The sequence below is a fragment of the Pan troglodytes genome, chromosome Y, assembly GCF_028858775.2.
Source record: "Pan troglodytes isolate AG18354 chromosome Y, NHGRI_mPanTro3-v2.0_pri, whole genome shotgun sequence".
In the NCBI taxonomy this organism is placed as follows: Eukaryota; Metazoa; Chordata; class Mammalia; order Primates; family Hominidae; genus Pan; species Pan troglodytes.
Genome location: NC_072422.2, coordinates 23,735,215 through 23,762,875, shown reverse-complemented (window position 1 = coordinate 23,762,875; position 27,661 = coordinate 23,735,215). Strand labels below are relative to the sequence as shown.

The 27,661-nt window shown below is 43.6% G+C and overlaps 2 pseudogenes; one reads left to right on the top strand and one right to left on the bottom strand.

Annotated features, from left to right (window-relative positions):
• Positions 1-589: 589 nt before the first annotated feature.
• On the bottom strand, positions 590-14,811 carry LOC740282 (RNA-binding motif protein, Y chromosome, family 1 member F/J-like; annotated as a pseudogene).
• Positions 14,812-23,668: 8,857 nt separating this feature from the next.
• LOC744425 (testis-specific Y-encoded protein 3-like) lies at positions 23,669-26,393 on the top strand (annotated as a pseudogene).
• The last annotated feature ends 1,268 nt before the right edge of the window (positions 26,394-27,661 follow it).

The following is a 27,661-nucleotide window of genomic DNA, read 5'->3' as shown; positions in this document are numbered from 1 at the left end:
ATCCTCTTCAGTCACAGAATGCTTCACACAGAATGTTCTGGATGTCTTAAACTTTAGTATTAATTATTATTAATAATAATTAGTAATAATTAATAATAATAATTAGTAATAATTATTATTAATTATTTCCTTTGACCTGTACTATTCCTCTAAAAAATAAACATTTTATGGTGAGGCAGACAGTTTTGTAGTCTTTCTGAAGACTTCTCCAACATTTTAACCTTGTTAGTTTTTAAAGAGAAACAGCCTAATTAGAAAACTTGAGCAGCTTGCAAGGGCGACATAACACGTCCCTAATTTTGCATCTGTGTTCAAAGAAACAAAGGAAAACGTACAACAAACTACACAATTTACTCTCCTATTGAATTTGCTTTAAGCATGTGCGGCTAACCAATAACACCAGGCATCTTGCAGTACATGTAAAATTTTATTGTGAAAATTTTAAGGTAGATATTACATCTAAACACTTTTCAAATAGCATCAACAAGTATGAAATTACTTTGAAAACAATTCCTTTTCCTTTGAATACCTCAAAAAATTCATGGAGGAAGTCAGTATCTACCTCTCTCCACAAAACCAACATGTTTCTGTCAGTAATATGCAGGTAACGATGCAGAAATAACATTTCAATTTTTGATTTGCAAACAAGGTTTGGTATGCAATAACTATTATTTTGAATGCTTGCTTTAATATCTGCTCGAGTCTCCTTTTTCAGATCGACTCTCCCCACCATCTACTATAGATGCCACATAACTTGAGCTGCCATATGCTTCACGAGGATCAGGGAGCACCCTACCCAGAGAAGGCGGATTCCTTTGGTCTTTTCTGCAAACATGCTCACGATCACAATAATGAAAATCACCACAGCTCCTTGAGTAACTCTCCCAACTTCTGCCATATCTATCTCGTGTATTACTATATGCATGGCAGGTGCTTCCACCATAAGACATCCGAGGCCCTCGTGCAGGTGGTGCATCATGAGAGGTCCCTGCAGGGTTGATAAAATAATATGTGGGACTACATTTAAACATTTTTACTGCTATCATTAAAGCATGAATTAGTTAAAGTACTATTTGGAAATATCTGCTTTCCTCCGCCTTTGTTGACAGGATATTAATCAAGTCTTCAATAGTCAGAAGGTTTTATTTAAGAGAAGTGTAAGAGTAGTATTTTGCAGCTTAACAAACTTAATTCTAAAGTAAATGCTCAGTCACATTTTCTTAACGTTAACTGAAGTTCTCACCTTCATATCATTCCCTAGGCTTTATACTGATAATGAGTACCAGATAAGCACTGTTTATTTTATTATTTGTGCACAATGATGAAAATGAATAAATATGTTTCTGGGATGATCAAAAAAAAAGAATACTCAATATTTAAACATGTTGCATATGTCCTTTACAATTTTCCTTAGAATTTCATTAAAATAACAATCCGGTCTATTAAATAAAATTCTGTAATTTACAAATCCATCCTGGACCCTTACCGTATCCCTGAAATGCATCTCTATAAGAACTTCCACGTAGATGTTCATAATGATCTCTACCAAGGGCCTCACCGTAGCCATCGTGATAACTAAATTGAAAAAGAAAAGTCTTTTCAATTTCCGAATGAACAATTTAAGAAATCCATTTGATAAACCCAGATAACATGACAGTACCTATATCCTCTAGAGGAATGTTCATCCCAACTAGAATGACCATAATCACGGTATGCATAGTCTCTAGGTGGTGGAGTATAATCCCTGGTTTCTTGGGAACTTGGACTATTTCTGCGTGCACAAGTTTAAGAAAGGAATGTTAAATTGTCAACTTGTAGTATCCAAAATAGAACTACATTACAACTTAAACACAGTTAAATTGCCAACCATCTAAATAAAATACCCACAGATCCCAAATGCCCAAAATGCCCAAAAAGCACATGAAACAGATACTGATAATCAATGATGCAGGAAATGCATTTCAAATAAAAAGGGAGCTTCCACACTTCACACACACACACTGAAAGGGCAATAAATTTTCAAAAGCAGGAAATAACAAGTGTTTGAGAGGATGTAGATAAATTGGAGCCCTGACACAATGTTATTTGGAATGAACAATATAAGAAATCTATTTGATAAATCCAGAAAAAGTTACAGTATCTATATCCTCTAGAGGAATGTTCATCCTGCCTAGAATGACCATAGTCTCAGTATGCCTAGCCTCTAGATGGTGGAGCATAATCCCTAGTTTCTCGGGAACTTAGATGATTTCTCTGTGCATAAGTTTAAGCAACAAATTTTAACTTTTCATCTTCTAGTATCGAATACATGACTAACTTACAACTTTAAATTAAAAGGCCAAACATCTAAATAGATATTTCTCCAAATAAAATAGGCAAATGGCCAAAAAGCACAAGGAACAGATACTCATATTCAGTGATTCAGAAAATGCATTTCTTTTTGTTTTATTATACTTTAAGTTCTAGGATACATGTGCATGATGAGTTAATGGGTGCAGAAAATGCATTTCAAATCCAAAATGAGATATCATATTTCACACACACAGATGAATGGCAATAAATTTTCAAAAGCAGGAAATAAAAAGTGTTTGAGAGGATGTAGATAAATTGGAGCCCTGATACAATGTTAGTTGGAATGAACAATTTAAGAAATCTATTTGACAAATCCAGAAAAGGTACAGTACCTATATCCCCTAGAATAACTTTCATGCCGACGAGAATGACCATAATCATGGTAAGCATGGCCTCTAGATGTTGGAGGATAATCCCTAGTTTCTCGGGAACTTCGATGATTTCTGTATGCATAAGTTTAAGCAACAAATTTAAATTTTCTACTTCTAGTATCTGATATATGACTAACTTACAACTTAAACAAAATTAAAAGGCCAAACATCTAAACAGATATTTCTCCAAATAAAATGGGCAAATGCCCAAAAAGCACATGGGACAGATACTCATATTCAGTGATTCAGAAAATGCATTTCTTTTTTTTTATTATACTTTAAGTTCTAGGGTACATGTGCATGATGGGTTAATAGGTGCAGAAAATGCATTTCAAATCCAAAATGAGATATCATATTTCACACACACAGATGAATGGCAATAAATTTTCAAAAGCAGGAAATAACAAGTGTTTGAGAGGATGTAGGTAAATTGGAGCCCTGATACAATGTTAGTTGGAACAAACAATTTGAGAAATCTATTTGACAAATCCAGAAAAAGGTACAGTACCTATATCCTCTGGAATAAGTTTCATGCTGACGAGAATGACCACAATCACGGTATGCATGGCCTCTAGATGGTGGAGCATAATCCCTAGTTTCTCGGGAACTTCGATGATTTCTGTATGCATAAGTTTAAGCAACAAATTTTAAATTTTCAACTTCTAGTATCCGATATATGATTAACTTACAACTTAAACAAAATTAAAAGGCCAAACATCTAAATAGATATTTCTCCAAATAAAATGGGCAAATGCCCAAGATGCACATGAGACAGATACTCATATTCAGTGATTCAGAAAATGCATTTTTTTTTTATTATACTTTAAGTTCTAGGGTACATGTGCATGATGAATTAATGGGTGCAGAAAATGCATTTCAAATCCAGAATGGGATATCATATTTCACACACACACACTGGAAGGGCAATAAATTTTCAAAAGCAGGAAATAACAAGTGTTTGAGAGGATGTAGATAAATTGGAGCCCTGATAGAACGTTAGTTGGAATGAACAATTTAAGAAATCTATTTGACAAATCCAGAAAAAGGTACAGTACCTTTATCCTCTAGAGGAATGTTCATCCCGATTAGAATGACCATTATCACGGTATGCATAGCCTCTAGATGGTGGAGATGGTGGAGCATAATCCCTCGTTTCTTGGCAACTTGGATGATTTCTGTGTGCATAAGTTTAAGCAACAAATTTTAAATTTTCAACTTCTAGTATCCAATACATGACTAACTTACAACTTAAACAAAATTAAAAGGCCAAACTTCTAAACAGTTTTTCCCCAAATAAAATCGGCAAATGCCCAAAAAGCACATGGGACAGATACTCATATTCAGTGATGCAGAAAATGTATTTCTTTTTGTTTTATTATACTTTAAGTTCTAGGACACAAGTGCATGATGAGTTAATGGGTGCAGAAAATGCATTTCAAATCCAAAATGGGATATCATATTTCAAACACACATTGGAATGGCAATAAACTTCAAACAGCAGGAAATAACAAGTGTTTGAGAGGATGTAGATCAATTGGAAAGCTGATACAATGCTAGGTTGGAACGGAACATGATGCAGCTACTATGGAGAAATGTGGTGGTTCCTCAAGAAAACAAACATCATTATCATAGGACCATGCAATTCCACTCATATACACCCAGAACCGAATAGGCATACTCAAACAAATATTGCTGCGTAGAAATACTCGGGTGGAAACAACCCAGATAAAATAATGGGTTAATAGCTTGTGGAAGGAGTGAAGTGCTATGATGTAAATGAACCTTCAGGACATCATGCAAAAGGAGAGGAGACAAATACAAAAAGTCATGTAGTGTTTGAGCACATTAACATTATTAAATACCCACAACAGGTAAGTTCAGAGGCAGAACACTGACTGGTGTTATCTAGCAGCTGAGGAAAAGGAGAAACTGGGAGGGACTGCTTAACTGGTAGTTGGAGTTTTAATTTGGAGTAATGAAAATGTTCTGGAAGTCGATGGAGGTAGTTGTTGCCTGGCACAGAACGTATTAAACACCACTTAACTGTTCACCTTATAATATTTAATTTTGTTATGTGAATTTCATCACCACAGAAAAAAAAATCAACTGTGTTTTTTAATTTTTCCTTTACCCATCGTTAGTTGCATAACCATCATATCTTGGTGACATGCGATCATTTCTCCAGGAAGATATTGTCCCTCTGCGTGGAGGAACTCCATAATTCTCTCTTCTTTGTGACATGGGACCTGTAACATTCAAATGATGGAACATTACGTAAAGAACACCAAATCTGAAACGCTATTTTCTCTTCTCTCAAACAACTTTTTAAAATTATTTCTTCTATGACTCCATTCTTTGTTTCCTAAATTACTAGACAGACATGACACTGTGAATATTTCTCATGGCTTTGGATAATCCCATGGCTTCCACAAGGCCAGTTCTTCTAATGAAGCTGAAGGCAAACATTAATGCTTAGGTAAAAGTTCATTTGTAATGGTTAATAACTACTTAGTTCTTATTTTCCTTTTCATGTAAATTACTGATGACTGTGAGTGACACAGGGAAAACACGTAAAACCATCAAACTCTTCACTGATTTTAAAGTTTACATACATTGTCCTTTCTCAGCCAAAGAAGGTAGATTTTCCAATATCATTCAGTCCATCTCACACACACATAAACACAGCTACCTTTAAATGACTATATGCTAAATGTTTACATAAAAGTTCTTTATCTCTAACTGGTTGGCTCTATCTTAAATGTTGACAAATTTAAATGTATTAGTGAAGATTTTCTAATGATGGTCAGGATTTGCTTTTACTGCAAAGAAAGCAATGCTATGCAAGGGGTCATTACAACATTGTTGCTATTTCAAAATAGAAAGTTTCTCCTTTAATATATTCTTCACTTGCTATTCCTTAGAGGTCAGTGTTTCACATATGATACCTTCACTGGCTAATTTTCCAATGGAAATGTGTTGGCTTGGGTATCCTGAAGCCAATAAATACCTCCTTTCACCGATACTCTACGTATGAAATGTAAAATTGAAAATGGCAGTTTTTAACTTCCTCCATATGTGGATGGAGGACTAAGAAAGAATTTTAATTTGCTCTGCTTAAACTTCCTTGCTAAGAACTTTTATTTATTGTCTTATTTTCTTCTGCTCAGTCTGCAGTCTTACAATTCTCAAAAGTATTACTTGCATTCAACCCTACTGCTCACCTCATGTTGCTTAGTTCTAAATTCTCTCCTCAAATAATTTCAAATCTTACACTAAGGACCTTGTGTTAATGTTTAAACATCCCGGTACAATCTCAATTACTGATTTACATACACCTATATTTCACAACTCTGCATTTCTGTGATATCCACTTAATTTAAGAATTTTGGACTCCTACGTGTCTACCTCTCGAGCCTTAAATTTATTTTTAAATCATATTTAAGCCCAATGACTCCTTGTCTGCTAAATGCTCTTGTAGTTCTTTTGAATCTTCATGCAAGCAGTGAGTATGCCTTGCACATACGCATTACTGAGGTCTCAGAAGCTGGATGGCCAGGCTTAGCGGCTCACACTGTGAGTGAGTGTGGAAGGCTGAGGCAGCTGGACCGCTTGAGCCCCAGGCTTTAACATCAGTTTTGACAATGTAGTCAGATCCTCTCTCTACAAAAACATAGGAAAAAAATGTAGCTAGGTGTGCTGCTGCATGCCTGTAGTTGCAGAAACTCGGGAGGCTGAAACAGCAGAATTGCTTGAGCCCAGGAATTTGAGGCTATAGTAAGCCGTCATCTCACAAATTTGAGGCTATGGTAAGCCGTCATCTCACATAGTGCACTCTCACCTAGTAAGAGCAAGACTCCAACCCGGCAAAGTCACCGAACAAGCAATTTTTAGAATGGGACACCAGGGGACTTAGGAAATGGAAGAATTAATTACATCAAGAAGCCTACCATCAAAGAATACTGCTAGGAACTTTTAGAAAAATTAAGGGGAATTTTCTAGCCAACACAGGATTAAAAGGAATGTTGGCCTCACTCTAATCATTTCTTTGATCTGCAATGAGAAGCTCAAGTATTTCTTCAACATAAATCTGAAAGGTACCTAGTGAGATAGAAACTATAATAAAAGCTATCAATCAGCAATTATGCTCACGTATGTGTCACTTCCCTTTTGTTCAATGAACTTAAAGCTAAGCATTCAGGTAAAAAGGCTCATTTTCAGTCATACAAAAACTACGGTCTTTCTGTCAGGTAGCATTTACCTTGGCTTCCCATCCAACTACTGCTTCTTGCCACAGCAGAAGGAGCAGATTTTTTCAGAGGAGGACCTCCACTTCTTGAAGATGGACCTCTTTTAACTGGAGTGAGTCCCCTAGAATAACTCATCTTGAGATCAGGAGTGTATCCACCATCATCTGTATTTCAAACAAAATCTTTTTAGTTAACTAACATCACTGTTTCTTAAATGGCTAAGTTTTAGTTCTTTACAAATATTTTCTACATTTTATAACAAATTCACATTTTGTCTAAACTAATAAAATTAGCATTTCTACATGGTATTAGTACACTTCAAGCAATAAAAGTTCATTTAGAAAATCTAGAAAGAAACTCAAGTATCATAATATATCGGTATGAGGGAGAGATGTGGGAAAATGGGGCGTGAACAGGGCAGAAACCTATCACTAAAATATCTAAATATAATAGGCATAAAAATATTAAAAGAAAAATGATAACTGACTGTTTATATCCTTCTGTAATGAGGAAAAATTTTCAAAGCACATCATAAAGATAAACTAATTTCCATTCAAAGAAACTCAAATATTTCCAATACCAAGAAGTCACATATCAGGAAAATACATTGTCTCTAAAATTTGTTAACACAATATAGAATTCTTAAAATTCCCTTATGAGACACTAATTTTCAGATGAGACTATGCTGAATTTTAACAGTCTTTAAGAATTGCATATTCGGTAATATAAACATTTTTATACATCTACAAAAATGTAGATATATGCCAATTGCCAGGTGGTGTTACAGGTTAGAATTTATATATACATTCTTGTCCGTGGCAGAGTATAATTGAACCTCACCCTCAAGATCAGTGGAGACAAAATAGCCATGAAGCTATGCATCTTAAACTGGAGCAAACACTGCAATTTCAACTTGAAAACAATCTCCAATTAATTACACGTCTGGTTATTAAAACTCCAAGTTAATTGTTAGAGTTTTGAAGGTTGGTTAATAGATAATACAACTTAACCAACAGGTTTATTTATTTATTTATTCAGATGCACTCTTGCCCTATCACGCAGGCTGGAGTGCCATGGCATAACCTTGGCTCACTGCAGCTTTTGCCTCCCAGGTTCCCGTGATTCTCCTGCCTCAGCCTCCTGAGTAGCTGGGATTACAGGTGCACGCCACCACGCCCAGGCAAATTTTTCTGTATCTTTAGGAGAGACAGGGTTTCACCATGTTGGCCAGGCTGGTCTGGAAATCCTGACCTCGTGGTCCACCTGCCCTGTACTCCCCAGGTGCTGAGGTGACAGGCGTGAGCCACCTCGCCCAGCCCATCCAACAGTTTTTTTTTTCCTTTTTTTTAAAATATATGGTTTGTTTTTCTTTTGGATGTAAAGATGGACCCCTCATTTCTATTAAGTAAATCACTCATAAATATCATTTTCAGTGACTCAGCCTCCAGCAAAGAAAGATTCATATCTGTGAAGCCGTGGTTTTTAGAACTTTCCAGAGTCACACACTCTTTTCAGAAATTAAAGTTCTACATTTCTTCAATTGAAAATGCTTTATGGCAGGCCAATGTACAAACTCTCTGTATCAAAATTACAAAGCAATACATTTGCATAGATGTTTCCACATGTAGACACAAGAAAACAAATACTGCAAAATCAATCTTCAGTATTCAGTTACTTTTTCCTGTTGGAAAATTTCAAATATTACATCGTACTTTGATAATACAACTGACACGAAGTTCTGGGCCCTAAAGTAGAAAACTCTAAAGTATAATGAATATAAATGGGTTCTGCAGAAAACCGGTTGAGTACAGGCAATCAGCATTCACAAACACAACCCAGTTTCAAATGTGTGTTACTTCAATGCAAACTTACTATAATTTTAAAACAAATGTTAGATATTAGTTCAATCATTCTTCTAATACGCCTTTAGTACTTAGAAATAAGTTTGCTTATTATCAATAAGCTAATTTTCTCTTCATACAGGAAATTAAAAAATTGAGAAATTTCGATATCGTCAAACTTATTTTCTTTCAGTCCTATGGTTCCATCTTTATATTTTAAAACATTACCCAGGTGTCCTTCATGTGAGGGAAGCCACCCTCTTGTTCCTCCACTGCTTCCTCTTGCAGATCTCAGACTTCCTGAAGGGCTTCTGTTTCTCGAAGAAGCTGGTGGTCTCCGCCTACCATCACTTTGAAAAGATGGTTTCTTGGCTTGTTCTACTTTTATTGCTTTTCCATCCAAAGACTAGAAGTATTAAGGGTACTATCAATAACACTGGCACATTTAACGTATGCACATTTTACAAACATTTTTACATCAACTGTAGTTCAATTCGAGGTATTTTCTCTCAAAAGGAAACTTTTTTTCTCCTAAAATGAACACATCTTTCGCAATGCCAAATTTGAGACAGTTACTGAGCACATGCCTTCCATTAAGGGATCAAACACAAATTCTATTTTTCAAATTCCTTGAAAACTTCTCCATTATTTAAAAAAAAAAACTCAAACATAAAAAAAAAGATTGACCCATCACACATTCTATGGAAGAATGTGGCACATCTGTTTTTTACAATATATAATCCACTTCATCTTTGTAGTCACATCACTGATTTGAAAGTTGCAATGTCCCAACGAAACTTGTGTCATTTAAAAAAAAATGAGCTTACTTTTTCAGAGTGATTAGTCACATTACTCATTATGAGTTGTTTCTTGTTGGATTTGCTAACACTTACATAAAATGTCCCCATATGATTTACAATTCTATATTGACTCTAAAAATGTTTCTGTAAATGTGATCCTTGTTTGATCTCATTAAGTTTTCTTGCCTTACTCATTTCTTACCTTGCCTTAGACGTGCCCCTAAAAAACAAATCTTAATATAGTACTTCAGGTAATTTCTCAGAAATGCTTAACTATCCTAATTAATTTCATAATAACATTTTTCACTGTAATCTTTTCTACAGGCCACAGCAATTTTTGAAAACAATTCAGCTAATAATGCGATTTTAAAATTACATGGCTTTTGTTATTTGGAGGAAGGACTTAAATCCCTGAACAAGACCCCTTGCAGCCACATCGCCCGTTGTTCCTACCTTGAAACTTCTTTTGTTATTTCTGGGCTCAAAATATTTTCCCCAGATTTGCCCATGGCTGCTTCCTTCCCAGTGTTCTGAAGTCAGCCAAAATTCCTTAACTGTTAATTCCCCCTGAAAACTCGAAGAACCTCCTTTATTGGCCATCTTAACATTAATGTGCATACAACATTCATAGTTATTTTAACACAATAAAATATGTGAGATGAAGTAATTTAGAAATAACGTTGGCTGGGCGCGGTGGCTCACACCTGTAATCCCAATACTTTGGGAGGCCGAGGCAGGTGGATCATGAGGTGAAGAGATACAGCTCACCCTGGCTAACAGGGTGAAACCCCATCCCTACTCAAAGTACAAAATTAGCAGGGCGTGGTGGCACGCCTCTGTAGCCCCTGGTACTGGGAGGCTGAGGCAGGAGAATCGCTTGAACCCGGGAGGCGAAGGTTGCAGTAAGCCAAGATGGCCCCACTGCAATCCAGCCTAGGGCACGCAGCGAGTCTCCATCTTAAAAAACAAACAAACGAACAAAAACTTTACACAAATTATCTGCCCTTTTGCTTGAAAACTAGAGGGAAAAAAGAAATTATCATAGATTCCTATACAGAAGTCAAAATTATCTCCATACCTACCACAAAGCCATGAACCAAAAGCAAGTCTCGGTTTCTACCACAGCTTGAAATACTAATTTATAAGGGTGAATAAAAATGTACTTTCTGCTATGTGACAGGAAGTGTGCTAGATGTAACAGAAAGAAAAGCAACTAGCAAGACTTAAATATGCACTATATACAATTTCACGATCAATAGATTAATACATAGTACAGCGAGTAGAAAATACCTACAATACGCAATGAGGAAGAAAATATGAAATCTAAGTGGTTTTTGAAGCATAAATTTTATTTATGAGCCATACACAGGGAAGGATAATTCTCAAGAAGTCTAAAAAAGCACTTTGGGAATAGCCTGAAGACTAACAGGACCTAAAAACAGATTGGGATAACGTTATTTATTTATTTTATTTATTTTTTGTTTTTTTGAGACGGATTCTTGCTCTGTTGCCAGGCTGGAGTGCATCGGCGTGGTCTCGGCTCACTGCAACCTCTGCCTCCTTGGGTTTAACCGATTCCCCTGCCTCAGCTTACTGACTAGCCGGAACTACAGGCACACACAACCAGATGCAGCTAATTTCTTTTTTTTTTATTTTAGTAGCGACAGGGTTTCACCATGTTGGCCATTATGGTTTCTTTCTCCCGACCTTGTGATCTGCCCGCCTTGGCCACCCAAAGTGTTGGGATTACATGCATGAGCCACCATGCCCGGCATGATTGGGATAATGCTATAAAGCAAAAAACACTAAAGAGCACAGAATGGAATGCTCTTGACTACAATGTAAAGGAATTCAATAATTAATATAATTACATAGAAGTTTAAAGCTTAAGTAAACACACAATCTCTAGATTTAAGACTCAACAGGACAAGAGACCATTGGTTCAATCAAAACAAGTCCTCAAACACACTGGGGAAATGAGTAATTAGCTATTCATGTTACATAAATTACTCTGGTGACAGGAAAGAAATGTCCTTAGGAGAAAAAGCAAGCACGGAGCCAAGAATGCCAGTTACTTCTTCTGTTATCTGACTTCAATGTTCTCATATTATTTTCTATTTTCAACTACTTAACCTTTCCGTAAATGTAAGGGTCTTATTTAAATACACTTTTGCAAGAATATATTTTCATAAAATACATTCTTCAAGAAGGAAAGAGTCTTTCCTTCTTGTGCGTCTGTTATTAATAGCATTTAATAAATATTGACTTATTACTTTCATTTACATGAGGGTTCCTTTTAAGTTTTAAAGCTCTTCAAAACCTTTTAAAATCTATTTGCACTCATATCGAAATACAAACATAGGAAAAGGTTACCAAATATTAATTTATAGAATGTTAATTCCAATACCCTTCCAACTACACTTGCACGTATATGGCACAAAAAAGAGGATGGCTTCATATGTCATTCTACTATCTTCAAAAGTTTAGTAATATTAAAAAGACCTAGAAATATTGTTAATTGAAGAACAGAGTTAGAATATTAGTAATAAGGGACTCTTACCTTTCCATTCATATCTTTGGCAGCATTCTTAGCATCTGCAGGGTTCTCAAAAGTAATAAATGCAAAGCCTCTGGATTTGCTGGTTCGATCCTTTATCAAAAGAACTAAAATATATGAAAACATTTTACATTCATATAATGGACTCATCAAGGTACTCACCATTTAAAGGTTACATCAAACTAAAAAATAATTGCATTTCACATCACTATTATGGTTCTCAGTACTCAGTCACCCGTACAGTCAGTCTAGTTTATTCCAGTTTGTTTCGGAACTCCACAGCACATTTACTTTCCCTCATTTTCCTTTCTAAGTAGTAGGTTATCCTTTCCACAGAACCTTAACCTACTACTATGAGAATTTTCCAAATATCAAACGGATACTACAAAATAAGAGTTTAAAATGCATAAGGCATTTTAACGTAGGTATACAATGAACTTCGAAAAAATATATTTTTTCAAAACATATATATATAACATACATATTTTAAACATACATATTGAAATATACATGTGAAAATACACACACACACACACACACACACACACACACACACAGAGACACGGTTTTAAGAGTTACCTTCTGATATGGGACCATGTTTCCCAAATACTGCTTTAAGCGTCTTCTCATTGGTTTCTCTATTGAGGCCACCAATGAAAAGCTTGCCAGGATGATCTGCTTCTACCATTGTGCTGTAAATGGTAAAAAATTATCTATATTTAGATATAAATAAGCTAAAAAGAGAAAATTTTATTACGTACTGTGCTGAAAACCCAAGTAAAATTCCCTTCCCGAGGCTGACATCTTTTTAGTATTTCTTACTTTATATATGTAAAATCTGTAACACTCAGAGCAGAGGGGCACTAACTTCATGGACAAATGCTGCATTTTAGTATGTACCTGACAAAATCTCACTTCTAAAAATTAGATAAGAAAAGCTATTGTAATTTTCCTCAGTTGCAATATGAAGAATGTCCCCATTTAAATAATTTTATTTGAAAAGAATCTATTTATGAGGTACAGTGTGATGTTTTGCATATTTTCTTTCTTGAGATGTATGTCTCCTGTTGCCAAAGTGAACTGCTCACTGCAGGCTCTTCCACCCAGCCTCAACTGATCTTCCTACATCTCAGCTTCCCAAGTAGCTAGTACTACAGGCGCTTTCTACCACAGCTGGGCAATTTTTTGTATTTTTAAAAATAGACAAGGGTTTCCCCATAGTGCCCAAGCTAGTCTCCAAATCTTCGGCTCAAGTGTTCTGCCGGCTTGGGACTACCAAAGTGATGGGATTTCAAGGGTGACTCACCACATTCAGCATGATATTTGGATAAGAGATTAAATTGAGCTACTTAAAATGTTCTAGGAGGAGAATATTTTAAATAGTTTACCATCTTTTAGTGATTTGAAATATACAATAGGTCAAAGATCCCCAAACCCTAGCCTTCAACCCGTACCTATCTGTGGCCTGAATGTGATGCCGGAGGATGACATGTAATACCTGTCTGTGGAGAATGTAACGCCTGAGGATGACCTGAGGTGGTACACTTTTATCCGGAAACCATCCTCCCTACTCCCTCGCTGGCCCTCCCTGTCCCCGTGACAGCCTCACTGCCCCACCAGGCCTCTGTCACATTGCTCCTACCGGAAGACCCGCCCCACCACGTGCCCCTCGGAGCCCTGCCGCCAGCCCCCACTCCCAAACGTGTCCACCTCGCCGCCTTCTTCCCCTGCGCAACCCTTGTCTGAGGAAAAACTGACTTCTACTAAACCAGTCCCTGATGCGAAAATAGCAATGAAAGAGTCCATTACGTTACCCAGGCTGGTCTCAAACTCCTGACTTCAAGCCATCCTCCGACCTCCACTTCCCAAAATGCTAGGATTACAGGAGTAAGGCAGTGTGCCAGGTTAACAGAATAACTTAAGCGCATCTATTTTGTTCCAGTTTTCGGCTATCTAACTCCATTTATCTCGATTACACCCACTTATTCGGTTTAAATTATTTACGGTGCCAAAGATACATGAAACATCTTTCAAATACTGTCATACAACGAAGGAGACAATCACAGGCTTTACAGAGGCAAACTGAAACTCAGATTATTTGTGGCCCCATATTTCTACATACACTAAAGTAACACAATTTATGTCAAAATTTGATAATTTCTTCCAAGCAAATCAGACACGCGACATGTGCTAACTAAAAGTGTGACTTTTTAATCGCAGTGGTTAAGTGTATTGCCTGTATTCTGAATTATGACCACATTCACAGAGAAAACCCGCTTTAATAAAAAGTGCACATGAAAACAAATGGCGGCTTAGCACCATCTCCCACAACTAGTCGGACATATTAGGCACTTAAAGGTAGAATCCTCAGCAAAAATCAATGAGTTTAACGAAAGTGAGTCTCTTAATAGCACTGAGGAGTTCTTTCCCCCACTGACTCCTCCCGTAATTCAACAACCACACATAGAAAACCCATCCCCTTTTGTAGGCAAAATCCCAAACCTTTGCTTTCTATTCTTGCCGAGAGACCCAGCTGTCCAGAGAAACAGAAAATACCTGCGCTTTTTAGTAGGACAAAGAGCCTGAGGTTCGCCTGGCCCTCAGGCCGTACGGAACCGGCTTCGGAACACCACAGGGCCAACTACGGGAAGGACAGCGGCAGCTACCCTGAGAGGGAAGGACGCCGGAAGCCGTGCCCGGAAATCCCGCCTACCTCCAGCGGCCAATCATTGCGAAGGCGGTGGGCGTCAGCCAGTTCCTGCGAAGGCTGTGGGCGTGTCCTGAGGCCCCTCCGCCCCAGCTGGCCTGCAGCTCCATCATCTCGCGGTAACTCTTCCGAGACCACGCTTGTGCCATGTGGCGGGCGGCGGTGGAATAAGGCACACGCGAACTGTGAGCCCTTTGCAATTGTGGGCATGGAAGACCTACACCCTAACTGGCATCCTGAGTGTGGCAAGACATTAATTAGCCCACAGGGAACACATGAAACATCTCACTTCATTAGGCAGGCTAGGCTGATGGTACCGAATATTGCAGATCCAGAGGGGAGAGAGAGGGACAAGCGCTGCCCGCTGGGGCGAGGGCAGCGGCGGTGGCTTGGGGGGATTGGGGCAGGGCAGGTGCGTGGGACTAAAGTCGACTGGTATGTTGCTGAGGTGGAATTCCTCTGCACCAGAAGCTGAAACCCTGCAAGGATTCTGTCAGGTCTAGGCAAATACATACTCCGAGTTCCATGGTTCCTCCCTGAGGATGCTGTACTCACAGGGGCATTCCAAAGGACTTCTCATCCTGTGTCCTGGGCACACGGGAGGCCTACCGCCATGGTCGCCAATGCAGTGATCCGTGTGCACTGCTTTGCTGGTGCAGAGGCTCTCACAAGTGCAGTGGTGGCCGTGGTGCCTGCTAGCGGGGCTCTGGAAGCCAGGGCCTTGGCATCCGACTCCAGGGCTGCTGTGCGCAGCTAACCCTGCTGGGTATCTGAGCCGCAGTGTGAGAGTGACAGGCTAAGGGCCCTGTGGGGCTCCCCAGGAACCCTGTTCCACATAGGTGTAGGATGTGGTTCTCAGCAGGGCAAGGCCCGCAGGCCTCTCCTGGAGTTGCCCCCAGAGTCGAGGGCTGCCGTGGGGGTGGGGTGGGAGGCACAGGCTTTGCTCTGTTGGAGCCTCAAGGAGGGCACCATGTTAAGGCTGGAGGCTGTGCAGGAGAGGATGGTCTGTGCACAGAGCAGGAAGACAACCCTGGGGGAAGAGGCATGCTAGTGGGGGATGACATCATTGCAGAGATGGAGGTGGTGGCCAAGGAGGAGGCCAATGTGGAGCCACAGCAGGAGGACCTGCAGGCACAGCCTGGCCCTGGCCCCAGTACGCCCCGGCCAGCAAGAGACTCGCTGGACGTCCTTCACTTGGAGCTCCGCTACGTGAATGTCCCAGGCCACAGGGCATCCCCGGCTTCTGGGCCAGAGCCATATCCTTGCAGCTTCCAATTCGGGATGGTTGGCAGCAGGGGATGGGCGCCGAGCTCCCGGGAGCGGAGGTGGGGGGAAACAAGGTGGTAGGCACTGGCGGTCAGCCAGGATTCAGGGCATGGGGGACAACAAGGGGAACCGAGAACAGGCTCATGCACATAGGAGGGCAGCTGAATTGCATGTGCCCTGAGGGCATGTGGTAGGGACAGGAAGCCAAGCACAGCACTCACCAGGGAGAACAGCAGCGCCAAGGACCCATCATAACAGCAGAAAGTTGAAGGATACGATTCACTGGGAAAGTCCCTGGAGGAAGGGGAGTCTGCATGCCCATGCCAGCCATGGAACTTCCCTGCTCCCCTTGCCTGTGTCCAGCAAGCTTACCCCAGAAACACAAGGTGCTCAAGACTCGATGTCACTGTGCACGGGGCTGCTGTCCTATGCAAGGCAGGCACTGTCTCCCCAGACACAATTTCTTCCCTGTGCCAGCACTGCACCCAAAGATGTTTAGGCCCTGAGTATATATAAGCTCCCTTGAAACCACTCGAGCTCCATGGGGAGAGCCAGGCACAGCCCCGTAGCTACTTCTACCCACAGCGGTTGCCTGGGGTGGACACGTGCACCCCTCAGGGAGACCAGGAGAAGGAGAGACCACACACGCAGACAGCAGCAGAGCCTGTCTAGCACCCAGCACAGGAGGGCCTCCTGCAGCTCAGAAACGCCGATCAAGTAGTCGCCTCACACAACAACACCCCGCCCCCAACCCCCTGCCCACTTCTTCAGTGCCAGTCCCTGGTCAGAGCAGGTTGTCTGGGCCTGCCTCCACCCACCACCAAGACCACCACAGCTCCGATGGTGCCCTCCACGCCAGACAGAGACAGAGGGCCTGGAAGGGAAGGTGCCCTGCCCCACACTCTCCGTGCTCTTGCAAAGTTGCAGGGTGTTTCTTTGCACGCCCACACAATCATCTGGCGGCTCCTTGACCAGAGGCAGCTTGTGCGGCACACCCAGATGTTGGCCGGGATCACAAATGATGATGAAGTCCTGCTAAGCTACGTACGTGATGGATTTGCAGGTCAGGCTAAGGAGCCTGAGTCTTCGGGAGGGGTCTGGCGTCTGGGTCAGGTTGAGGTACCCCTGGGACCCGGGGGTGTCTCAATGAGAGAGTTGGGAAGGAGAAACACACGCTTCACCCCAGCTAACAGGTCACCTCACCCCAGCTACATGAAATGCTGCTTTGAGTACGTCCTCTTTCTCCTTCTTGGCCAGGTAAGGGGAGGAAAGCAACTCTTCCGGGTACCGGCGGCAGGATGAAGTTTTCCTTTTATCACAGTCTTTACTTCCACAATGAAGTGATCATTCGGGAGTACTGCCTTGGCATCCTCGGTAAGGAGCGCCTCCCAGCATGGTAGGGGAGCTGGTGTGTGGGAGGGTAGGTCTGGCATGAACCTTCCTGACTCCTCTCTTTGCAGGATACGGGATGTCTCATTCCACTGCAGTCTAGTGGTTGTGGGATCAGGAAGGTCAAGCCTCCAGCTGCAGGCAGTGACAGAGTGGAACGAGATTTCAAAACAAAACAAAACAAAACAGTCACTGGAAAGATAATAAAATACATAAATGTGGGATGTAATATGTAATCGTGATAAAATAAACTGGATTTTTTGTATAAGTTATACATATAAATGTAATGACAAGACAGTGATAAGACAACTCATGGTCTTATCTCAATACTTAGTGTCTTCATGTAACATACGTCCTTTAGGATAGTTATAGACCATTTTCTTTCCAGGAGAGACAGATGAGAATGCAGAAATGTTAAAGTGCAAGTGCCGGAAGCTTCCAGCTGTGCCCACCTGTATCCTGACATAGACAGTTCCACTGTTTGCTTCATTAATCACGCCAAAGGCTCTGATGCAAATGTGGTACAGAGTCACATGTTTTTGTATCTACATGATAGAAACTATAACTTCATCCCTATATAAAAGGGTATACAGCATATGCCTCGATGATAAATATAAGTGAATCATTGATCAGTAGGAAACCATTTTAAAAGTCTTTCACAACAGAAAAAAATCCCTGAAAACATTTTCTTCTCAATCTCTGAGTTTTCTTACATGGCTTATGAACCTCTATCCACACTCAAGACATAGTATGCTGCTCTTCCAACAAATTATTCATTGTACATAATTCCTGTAATCTAATAACAGTACTTTTACACCTCGGGGTTTAAAATGACTCCAACTTTTTTCTGTTTCTCCAATTAAAATAACTTTTTTAAGGTTTAATTTTCACTAATTTTTTGTAGTAATATTTTTGAAGGTATTTGACCAGGATGATTTGGTTATATACCTGTCTGACGTCTCCCTTTCCTCTGAATACATATTTTATTACCCACTTATTAGATCTCAGTTTAAGAAGTTGAAATAGGGATTTACATCTAAATTCTACATTTGAATTTACAGGAGTCAGTGAGTCCAGGAAGTGCCTTTATGCACAGACCAATATCTGGGAATGGCACTAGGGGACAAATAAGCTTTACCAGTCTCAAAGCCCTGGCTACTACAGTGAATCCACCCTTCTCCTGGGTCTTATCTACTTCAGCAAAAGAAGGCCACCCACTAAACCAGGCCCTTGTACTTTGGGCGGAAACTCCTAAGTCCTCTAGTCTCCTCAAACGGACAACCAGGCTGCCAATTTTCACAATAATAATTTCTATAGCACTGAGTCTTTGCTAGCCTTGTAACTATAGCTACTGATGCTACAGTCTGGTCCCTGTATGATAAAACACCAGAGCAACAGAAACAAAAATATTGACTGAAGCCTTCTAAAATCTCTCTAAATATATCTTCAATAAATATGTTTTTTTTTTTACAGAACGACTGCTTTCAACTTCCTGAACTAATGCTTGGCCTTCGCTAGTTTTCATTGTTGAAATTGATTCAAAAGTGTACATTTAACATGAAAGTCAATACAGAATTTCATATGTCAGCAATTAAAATTTTCAAAATGATGCAAAATACAAATGTGAAACTGTATTTGTGAAATTTACAATTCATTGAAATTTGTTTTCATACCTACCCAGGCACAGAATTTGTTATAACTGTCTGCATGTTCTCCTCATGTGGGGGAAAAACAGCACCAGCCGGCACGGGAATCCTTTGAAGCTGGAGGGAGAGGTTGCAATGATCTGAGAGTTTGCCCCTTCACTGCAGCCTAGATGACACAGTGAGACTCCAACTGAAAACAAACAAACAGACACACACACACACACATACACCCAAAAAATTGATTAAAAAAAAATCCGTACTCGAAAACATGCTAACAGGCTAACTCCCATTTCTAACACACACACACACACACACACACACACACACACACAATTCCTTGAAAACGAAAGTTCCACAAGGGCGAAACAAGAAAACAAATTTAACACCCCCCATAGAAAGTACAAAGAGTAACCTGAAAAGAACCCCAGGGGAAAACAATTCAAAATTTACAACTATCTACCATAAAAGAAGCTGAAAGTCCCTCAAAACTTTCCAGAGGCCATGTCCTTGTATTACAAAAATGATCATAAAAACTGGCAGGAGTAGAAGAATAAAAATGCATCTTAAAACTTGCTAAAAACATCAAGTCTCCCATAAGAATTGTAATGGAAAATGGATCAGTCGGCAGTGTTTTCCATACAATTATGAACTAATTATATTTCTTCATATTTAAATTTGTTTTTTCAATATTCTAAGGAATTAACTTTTATGTTAGTAGTAGGTGATGTAAGAAAGCAGGTCTTTATCAAGACAACTGGCACTGCATGTCCACACCATTACTCAGGTGGGCCTTTATTCCCAGCGAGGTTCCCTCCCTGGACACACACTGAAGGTCCCCAGCCATTTGGCAATCTCTTCACATTCCCAGCCCGGGAGGTAGCCCTAAAATACATGTACCTGAAGAAAATAAAACGTTGCGTCACACTGGAGCCCAGTGTGGTCCTCCAGATTCCGTGGGAGGTGGACTAACTTATATGGGAAGGCAGGGCAGTGGGAGTGAGGATGGCAGAGAGGATAACACATGTCACGGCAGCCGGGTTCATGGAAACAAAACATGACTGGCCTGGGAGAAACACTGCAAAAGGACATAGACCTAGGTGGGCCTCAGGTGGACATCCTCCTGGAGAAAACGGGAGCCCTGGTTGATCTCAAAATGAGCCCCAGGTGGCAGCAGGTCTTACCGCAGGGCAGGGAGCTGGCGAGTGATGATGAGACATCTATCCCTTTAGCCCTGCTTGTCACCCGCTGACTTTAGCCACATATGCATCATAGTGGCTTAAGGTGCCCCAATCCTGAAATGCGGGTGTTACATGTCCCTGATGGGTCTCTCTCCCCCAACCCATGGATTGCCTGGGATTGCTCACTGCAGTCTCCTCCAGGATCCTTGGGTTCTCCATGTGGGGCCCAGATCCAGGTCAAAAGGCCTCTCAGTTCCCAGCCCTTCCCAGCCCTAGGCTGCTCGCCTGGCCTCCTCTCTGTTCCGCCTCTAAGGCTGACCCTCTCTCCATGGGATAGAACTGCAATAGATTGAGCCATAGGCCCTGGCTGATGATCTAGGGGACTGCAAACGTGGGTCCAGGACAGTTCAGGTGACAGTTTAAAGCCAATTCCCCAGAGACCAAGGAATGACCAGCTAGGTCCTTTCCCATGATGCCTCACCTTGAACACCACCTCAGCAATCCTGCCAAAACCCGGGCAGTCATGTTCAGCCAAACAGCTGAATAAGCTCAGGTAGGAGGTGTACTGCCTGCAGCTGGAGGCTTGACCTTCGTGATCCCAGAACCGCTGGACTGCAGTGGAATGAGACACCCTGTAGCCTGCAGGGAGAGGAGTCAGGAAGGTTCATGCCAGTCCCACCCTCCCACACACCAGCTCCCCTACCATGCTGGGAGGTATTCCTTACCGAGGATGCCAACAAAGTGCTCCTTCATGATGATTTCACTGTGGAAATAAAGGTTGGGATGAAAGGAAATCATTCTGCCACCGGTAAACGGGATGGCTGAGTTCCTCCACCTGCCGGATCAAGGAGCAAGAGGATGGATTCAATGGGACCATGTCAACTAGCTGGGCTGAGATGGCCTACTAGCTGTAGTGAACCATGAGTTTCCCTTCCCAGCTCTCCCACTGAGACAACGCTGGTCCCCAGGGGGACCTCAAACTGACTCAGACACTGGACTCCTCCCACAGACCCAGGCTCCCCAGCCTGACCTGCAAATCCATCATGTAGCAAAGCAGGACTTCTGCATGCTTTCTGACCCACGCCAACATCTCGTGTGCCAAACAATCTACCTCTGCGCAAGAACTCTCAAGAGGATTGAGTGGGCAAGCCTCGTGACGCCTTGCAATTTCGCAAGAACACAGACAATGTGGAGCAGGGCCATCTCCCAGACATTTGGCCAGTCACCCTTCATTGTTGGCCCTCTATCTCTGTCTGGCGAGGAGGCAACGCCACAACTGTGGTGGTTTTTGGAGTGGGTGGACCCCGGCCAAGACGGCCTAGGCTGACCAGAGACGGGAGGTAGAAAAAGTGGGCAGGTGATTGCAGCTGAGGGACGGGAGGGGCGGGGGGTCGTGTGAGGCTGCTGCCTCTCCGAGTTTATGAGCTGCAGGAAGCCTTTGTATGCTGGGTGCTGGACATGCTCCGCTGATGTCCGGGTGTGTGGTGTCCTGTTATCCTAGTCACCCTGAGGGGTGGGCCTGTCCACTTGACGGAAGCCCTGTAGTTAGAAGCGACTGCAGGGTCGTGCCTGGCGCTCTCCATGGGAATTGCGTGGGTGCAAAGGAAGTTATATAGGCTCAAGGCCTACACACCTTTGGGTGCAGCGCCCGCAGGGGGAAGAAAGCGTATCTGGGGAGCTGGTGCCTGCCCTTAGGTGGTTGGCAGCCCCATGCACCACGAACTTGTGTGAAGCACCTTGTGTTTCTGGGGTGAGCCTGCTGGAAACAGGCACCGAGAGCAGGGGTGGTTCAATGGCTGGCAATGGCATACAGATTCCCCGTCCTCCTGGGACGTTCCCAGGGAAACGTGTCCTTCGACTTTGTGCTGTGCGGGAAGGGAGCTTGGCGCCGCAATTCTCCCTTGTCAGTGCTGGCCTTGGCTCCCCTTCCCTACCACGTGCTCCCAGGGCTGCTACAAGCAAGCTGCCCTCACAGCTGCAGCTACGTGGCCTCGGCTCCCACCCTGTCCCCCATCCCCTGCCTCCTGGCTGACCCCACGCGCCTCCCACCTGGCTCCTCCCCGCAACCAGCCCCCATCCCCCCCTGAAGCCCAATGACTATCCCCTGCTGCCAGCCATCCCAAATCGGCAGCTGCAAGGATATGGCTCTGGCCCACAAGGCGGAGATGCTCTGTGGCCTGGGGCATTCACGGAACCCAGCTCCAAGTGAAGGACCTCCAGCAAGTCCATCGACGGCCCGGGTGTGCTCGGGCCAGGGCCAGGCTGTGCCCGCTGGCCCTCCTTCTTCCACCCCACGTCGGTCTCCTACTCAGCCACCACCTCCACCTCAGCCATGATGTCTTCCACCTTCAGCACTGCCTCCTCTTCCAAGGCCGCCTCCTTGCTCTGTACCCTGGCCGTCCTCTCCAGCATTGCCTCCAGCCTGAACACGGTTTTCTCCTGGGTGCTCCCACAGACCCTGGGCCTGCGCAGCCTAGCCCAGCCCATGTCCTGCACCCCTAGGCTCTGGGGGCCCGCGCTCCAACAGACCCGCTCCTTGAAAGACCCACGGGCGTCGCCCTGCTGAGAAACTAGTCCCGCTGCTGCGGGTGCGGGAGCCTCTGGGTCGTCAAGGCACTGCACAACAGCGTGTGCGCAGGCCGACAATGGCCAACCCTGGCGGCTGGCCTCTGGTGTGCCCAGGGCATAGGACAAGAGGCCCTTTGGAATGCTCCTTGGAGTACAGCATCCTCAGGGAGGAAGCACGGTACTCGGAGCCTGTATTTGCCTCGACCTACGAGAGTGCGTGCCGGGGCTCTGGCCTCTACAGCAGATCAATTCCACCTCAGCACAGGCAGGGGACTTTCCTCCCACATGCCCGCCCCGACTCACTTCCCCTAGTCCAACCCTGCCGCCCTAGCCCTAGCAACCAGAGTTCTCTGGATTCGCAGTATTACTTCCGTACCATCTACCTGGCCTACCTAACGAAGAGAGATGTTTTGTGTGTTCATGACACATAGAGATGTTCATGGCTTGCCACACTGAGGATGTCAGGGCACAGGGCTGCCATGCCCACAATTCCAAAGGCCACGCAGCCCGCGTGTCCTGGACTCTGAGCTACCCGGCACAAGCTCCAAGGGCTTCTCGGAGGAGGCTTGGGTAGGGAAGGCGGGGGGTGAGGGGGCTGGAGATGCAGGCGCGCCAGAGGCTGTGCAGCCCAGGGAAACGCCCACCGCCCTCCCATTGATTGGCCACGAGGGAAGGAAGTCGGCCTGGGTGCGGCCCCTTGGCCCTTAGCGCGCAGTCCCTTAGGGGGTCTCCTGGAAACCCGGCGTATGCGCCCTGAGGGCCCGCTGACCCACCGGGAGCCATAGAGGCTGCAACAGGGTTCCTGTGGCGTGGGTCGGGCAGCACAGGCCTTGGTGTGTGCGAGTGCCGAGGAGGGCACTGCCTTCAGGGTGGAAACTGTGCAGGAGCGGGCGGCCGGGGTGGAGAGTGAGCAGGCGGCTTTGGGGGAGGAGGCGGTGCTGGTGGCAGATGACATAATGGCGGAGGTGGAGGTGGTGGCCCAGGAAAAGGCCCTCGTGAAGGGGCAGGTGGAGGCCCAGCGGGCACAGTCTGGCCCTGGGCCAATGACCCCAGAGTCTGCACTGGAGGAGCTGCTGGCCATTCAGGTGGAGCTGGAGCCGGTTAATGCCCCAGTCAGGAAGGCCTTTTCTCGGCAGCGGGAAAAGATGGAGCGAAGGCGGAAGCCCCACCTAGACCACAGAGGCGCCATCATCCAGAGCGTCCCTGGCTTCTGGGCCAATGTTGTATCCTTCTCAGTGTTTCTTCGGCCTTTCTAGTGGAGAGGTGCCCTCGGGGAAGTGTAAGTAACTGATGGGCAGCTCGGCTTCGATGTGACTCTTTGGGGAACAAAGGGGAGTAGCCACGGACAAATGTGGCTGTGGAATGCCGGAGCAGGCGTGGGTACTATTATCCTGCATGCGGCAGAGAAACCCTTGGTGAAGCCGAGCAGCAGACGTTTGGGGCATCTTTTTGAAGAGCGGAAGCGAGTTCAGACCAGAAGAGGTTTTTCAGTGAATCAAGCTATTTTTAAGGGAGTGTGATTGCTGCCAATTGCTAGTCCGATCTGCGACTGGGCGTCTTCGACTATAAGCAGATTCTGCCACTCCTCAGACACCAGCAACTCTCCGCACATCATGCCTCCCCATGTCAGTGCAGTCAGCCTCAGAATTATACACCTTCTGTGAACGCAAGAGGCCTTAGTTTAGGAGGAGGGGGAGGCGAAAGGAGGTCATACATGGAAGCAGATCTGAGAAATCCCCTACCCCAGCCTCTGGGTGCTCTTAGGCCTTCTTCCCTGTTGCTCCTAGCTTTTCCTTCCATCGTGTGTTAAGTCTCTTTGACCTAAATCAGATTGCACACCACCCCCAGATGTCACCCCTGATCACTGACGAAGATGAAGACATGCTGAGCTACATGATCCACCTGGAGGTAAGACCAGGAAGCCTGAGGCTAGAGGGTTTAGCGGGGGAGGGTAAGGGAAATAATTTATTCCTGTAAGCAACAGCAGGCATCTCACCCGAAAAGGTATTTAAGCTTTCTCCACCTTGCCCTGACAGGTGGAAGAAGTGAAGCATCCAGTTCATCTGTGCAAGATCATGTTGTTGTTTCAGAGTAACCCTTACTTCCAGAATAAAGTGATTACCAAGGAATATCTGGTGAACATCACAGGTGAAAGGTGGCTCCCAGGATGGGTAGTGGAAGGAAGACGGTGGGTGGATCATTGCCAATGTGATCCAGCCCCCTTCCCGCAAAAATTCCTGTCTCTGTAGAATACAGGGCTTCTCATTCCACTCCAATTGATTGGTATCCGGATTATGAAGTGGAGGCCTATCACTGCAGACACCACAACAGGAGCCTGAATTCTTCAACTGGTTCTCTGACCACAACTTCGCAGGATCTAACAGGACTGCTGAGGTAAGTCCTCACTGGGAAACATGAGGAATGACCCCGTGTGTTCCCAGCTGCTTGGGTCACCATTCTGAGTCCTGATGAGGCCTTTCCTGATGGATTCCCCTGACAGATCCTATGTAAGGACCTGTGGCGCAATCCCCTGCAATACTACAAGAGGATGAAGCCACCTGAAGAGGGAACAGAGATTTCAGGTGAGCTGTTCAGTTGGAAGTGAAGCTTTTTGATGCCCAGGATAAGGGGGTTGACACACCTGCCTATTAGGGAGGCTGGAGGCTCATTTCAGAAATGTATAAATTGAGCCTCCTTTCATACATGTAGAAATTCCTTGAGAGGAAGACAGAGTGTGACAGAATCCAGGACATTCATGGCACTGGGCTGAAAAAGGCACATTAGAGACTGCACTGCAAAGCACGTTATAGCTGTGAAGTCTTAAGCCCAGGGAAGCATCATCCATTTCCGGAATCACTGAGAAGAAAAGCTAAAAATCCTTCACTTCAGTCTGTGGCACTTGATTCCATAGCCGTCAACCCCACCGGCAGTCATCCTACCAACCCCATAAGATTGGGCTCCCTGAATGTGCGTCCTGGTCATCCTTGCCCCAAACCACAAAGGACTGTTTAGATTGATGGATTTCCTTAAGCTGTTGCCCCATCAGATTTCTGTGTGCTTTTAGGGTACAGTGCATCTTGTTAGCTGACTCCCCTCACAGACAATACTGGGAATGGGGCAGGGATTGCACAGAACAGTTTGTAACACGTGGTAGAAGGAAGTTTAAGGGATCACAAATGGGGAAGAGATATCCTTTTCTCAGCGGGCCCTACAATTGAAACATTTCAAAGTATGGCTCAGAGAAAATGCATTTTGACATGCGTTTGTGTTTCTCCAGGGTACTCCCAGATGTTGAGTTGAGTCTCTCCCCGATGTTGAGTTGAGTTGAGTATGATGGAGCATCACACTTTACCTAAAGCAGCAGAACTCCTAAAAAGTTACTACGGTATGCAGGATGTCAGTATTCAGCATGGTCTTATGCACAGGAACTAAAGGAAAAACAGATCGAGTCACAGAAAATCAGACAGGAAGAGGGGGTAAACTTGGATTGTATGGAATGAAGAATAAACATTCTCAAGGATATGTGACTCTGTGTTTGTGTGTGTTTCTCTGTTTGGGTGTGTGTATGTGTGTGTATATTTATCCCCTGGATTCGGGTGTCATAATGAATTGATCAATCCATGTGCATTATTCTCTTCATGGAAATAACCAGTCTGTGTTGGAGCTGGGCCTCTAAAGTTGTAGAGTGAATAGATGTGGAATGTGTTGCGATTCTTCCTACAGGACAGAGTTGGGGAGGTAAAAGCAAAAGACAGCTTAGTTGGAGGCTTACTTCGTCCTATGGAAGCAGAGGTAGTTCAAGGAAAGGGGTCAATAGGCACTAAGGTTTCCAGGTCCCAGTTTGCTGGGACCTGCAAAATCCTTCATTTTGGTATCATCATACCCAATAGATAGCACAGGATGATAGAAATCTTAAAGTTCAATTTCGTGTTGAATTCACATGTTCTCCTCTTAAAGGTGAATGCATAATCCTTTTCTGGGACAATCAGCCTCTCAGGACTTCTCAGACATCAACTTGAGAAGAAATGGGCACGTAACCTGTATGGAGGGACTGTGGGAAAGGTGACAGAGGCATGTGGGAAGGCATTCAGAATACGCTTTTTGGCATAGATGACTAAGGGAAAACTCAAACTTACAGAAGTGAGGGAAAAGGGGGAGGATTTGTGGAATATAAGATTGCTGGAGGATCCACGCATGGACTCTCTTGTCACTTGATGACCAGGATATGGACACTCTTGTTGATGTTTACATCTTTAGTTGTTTTAAGCTTTTCTCCAAGATTCTATGTTAGGTGAGGAGCCAATAATGTATGTAGCTAACAACATTATGAGTGCATTTTGTGCTCTTGCACACTCTAGTGAGGCTCTATTCTCCCCAGTGATGGGCACTGCAGATTATTTCTAGAGCCCAGGGCCCTTTTATTTTCTTTGGCCTTTTCAGCATACTTTGCCTAAGATTAATAATATAAAGAGAATATAGTTGCAGAGTATGTGTTGCAAGCCTCACACAGGAGGACAAAACATACAGTGTTCATTCTCGAGTGGGTGGCTGCTTCCCAGGGACACCTGTGTCTATGCACAAGATAAGGGGTTGCCTCTATCATAGATGGGGGAGGAGGATTTCATTGTTGGGCACAGAACTTTCTTCCCTGTTCCCAGATGAAACAGTTCCAACATGAGCATCCATGTTGGCCACACACTAATAGAGTGCTAACATTCCTGTCCTCTATGGACTCTGGT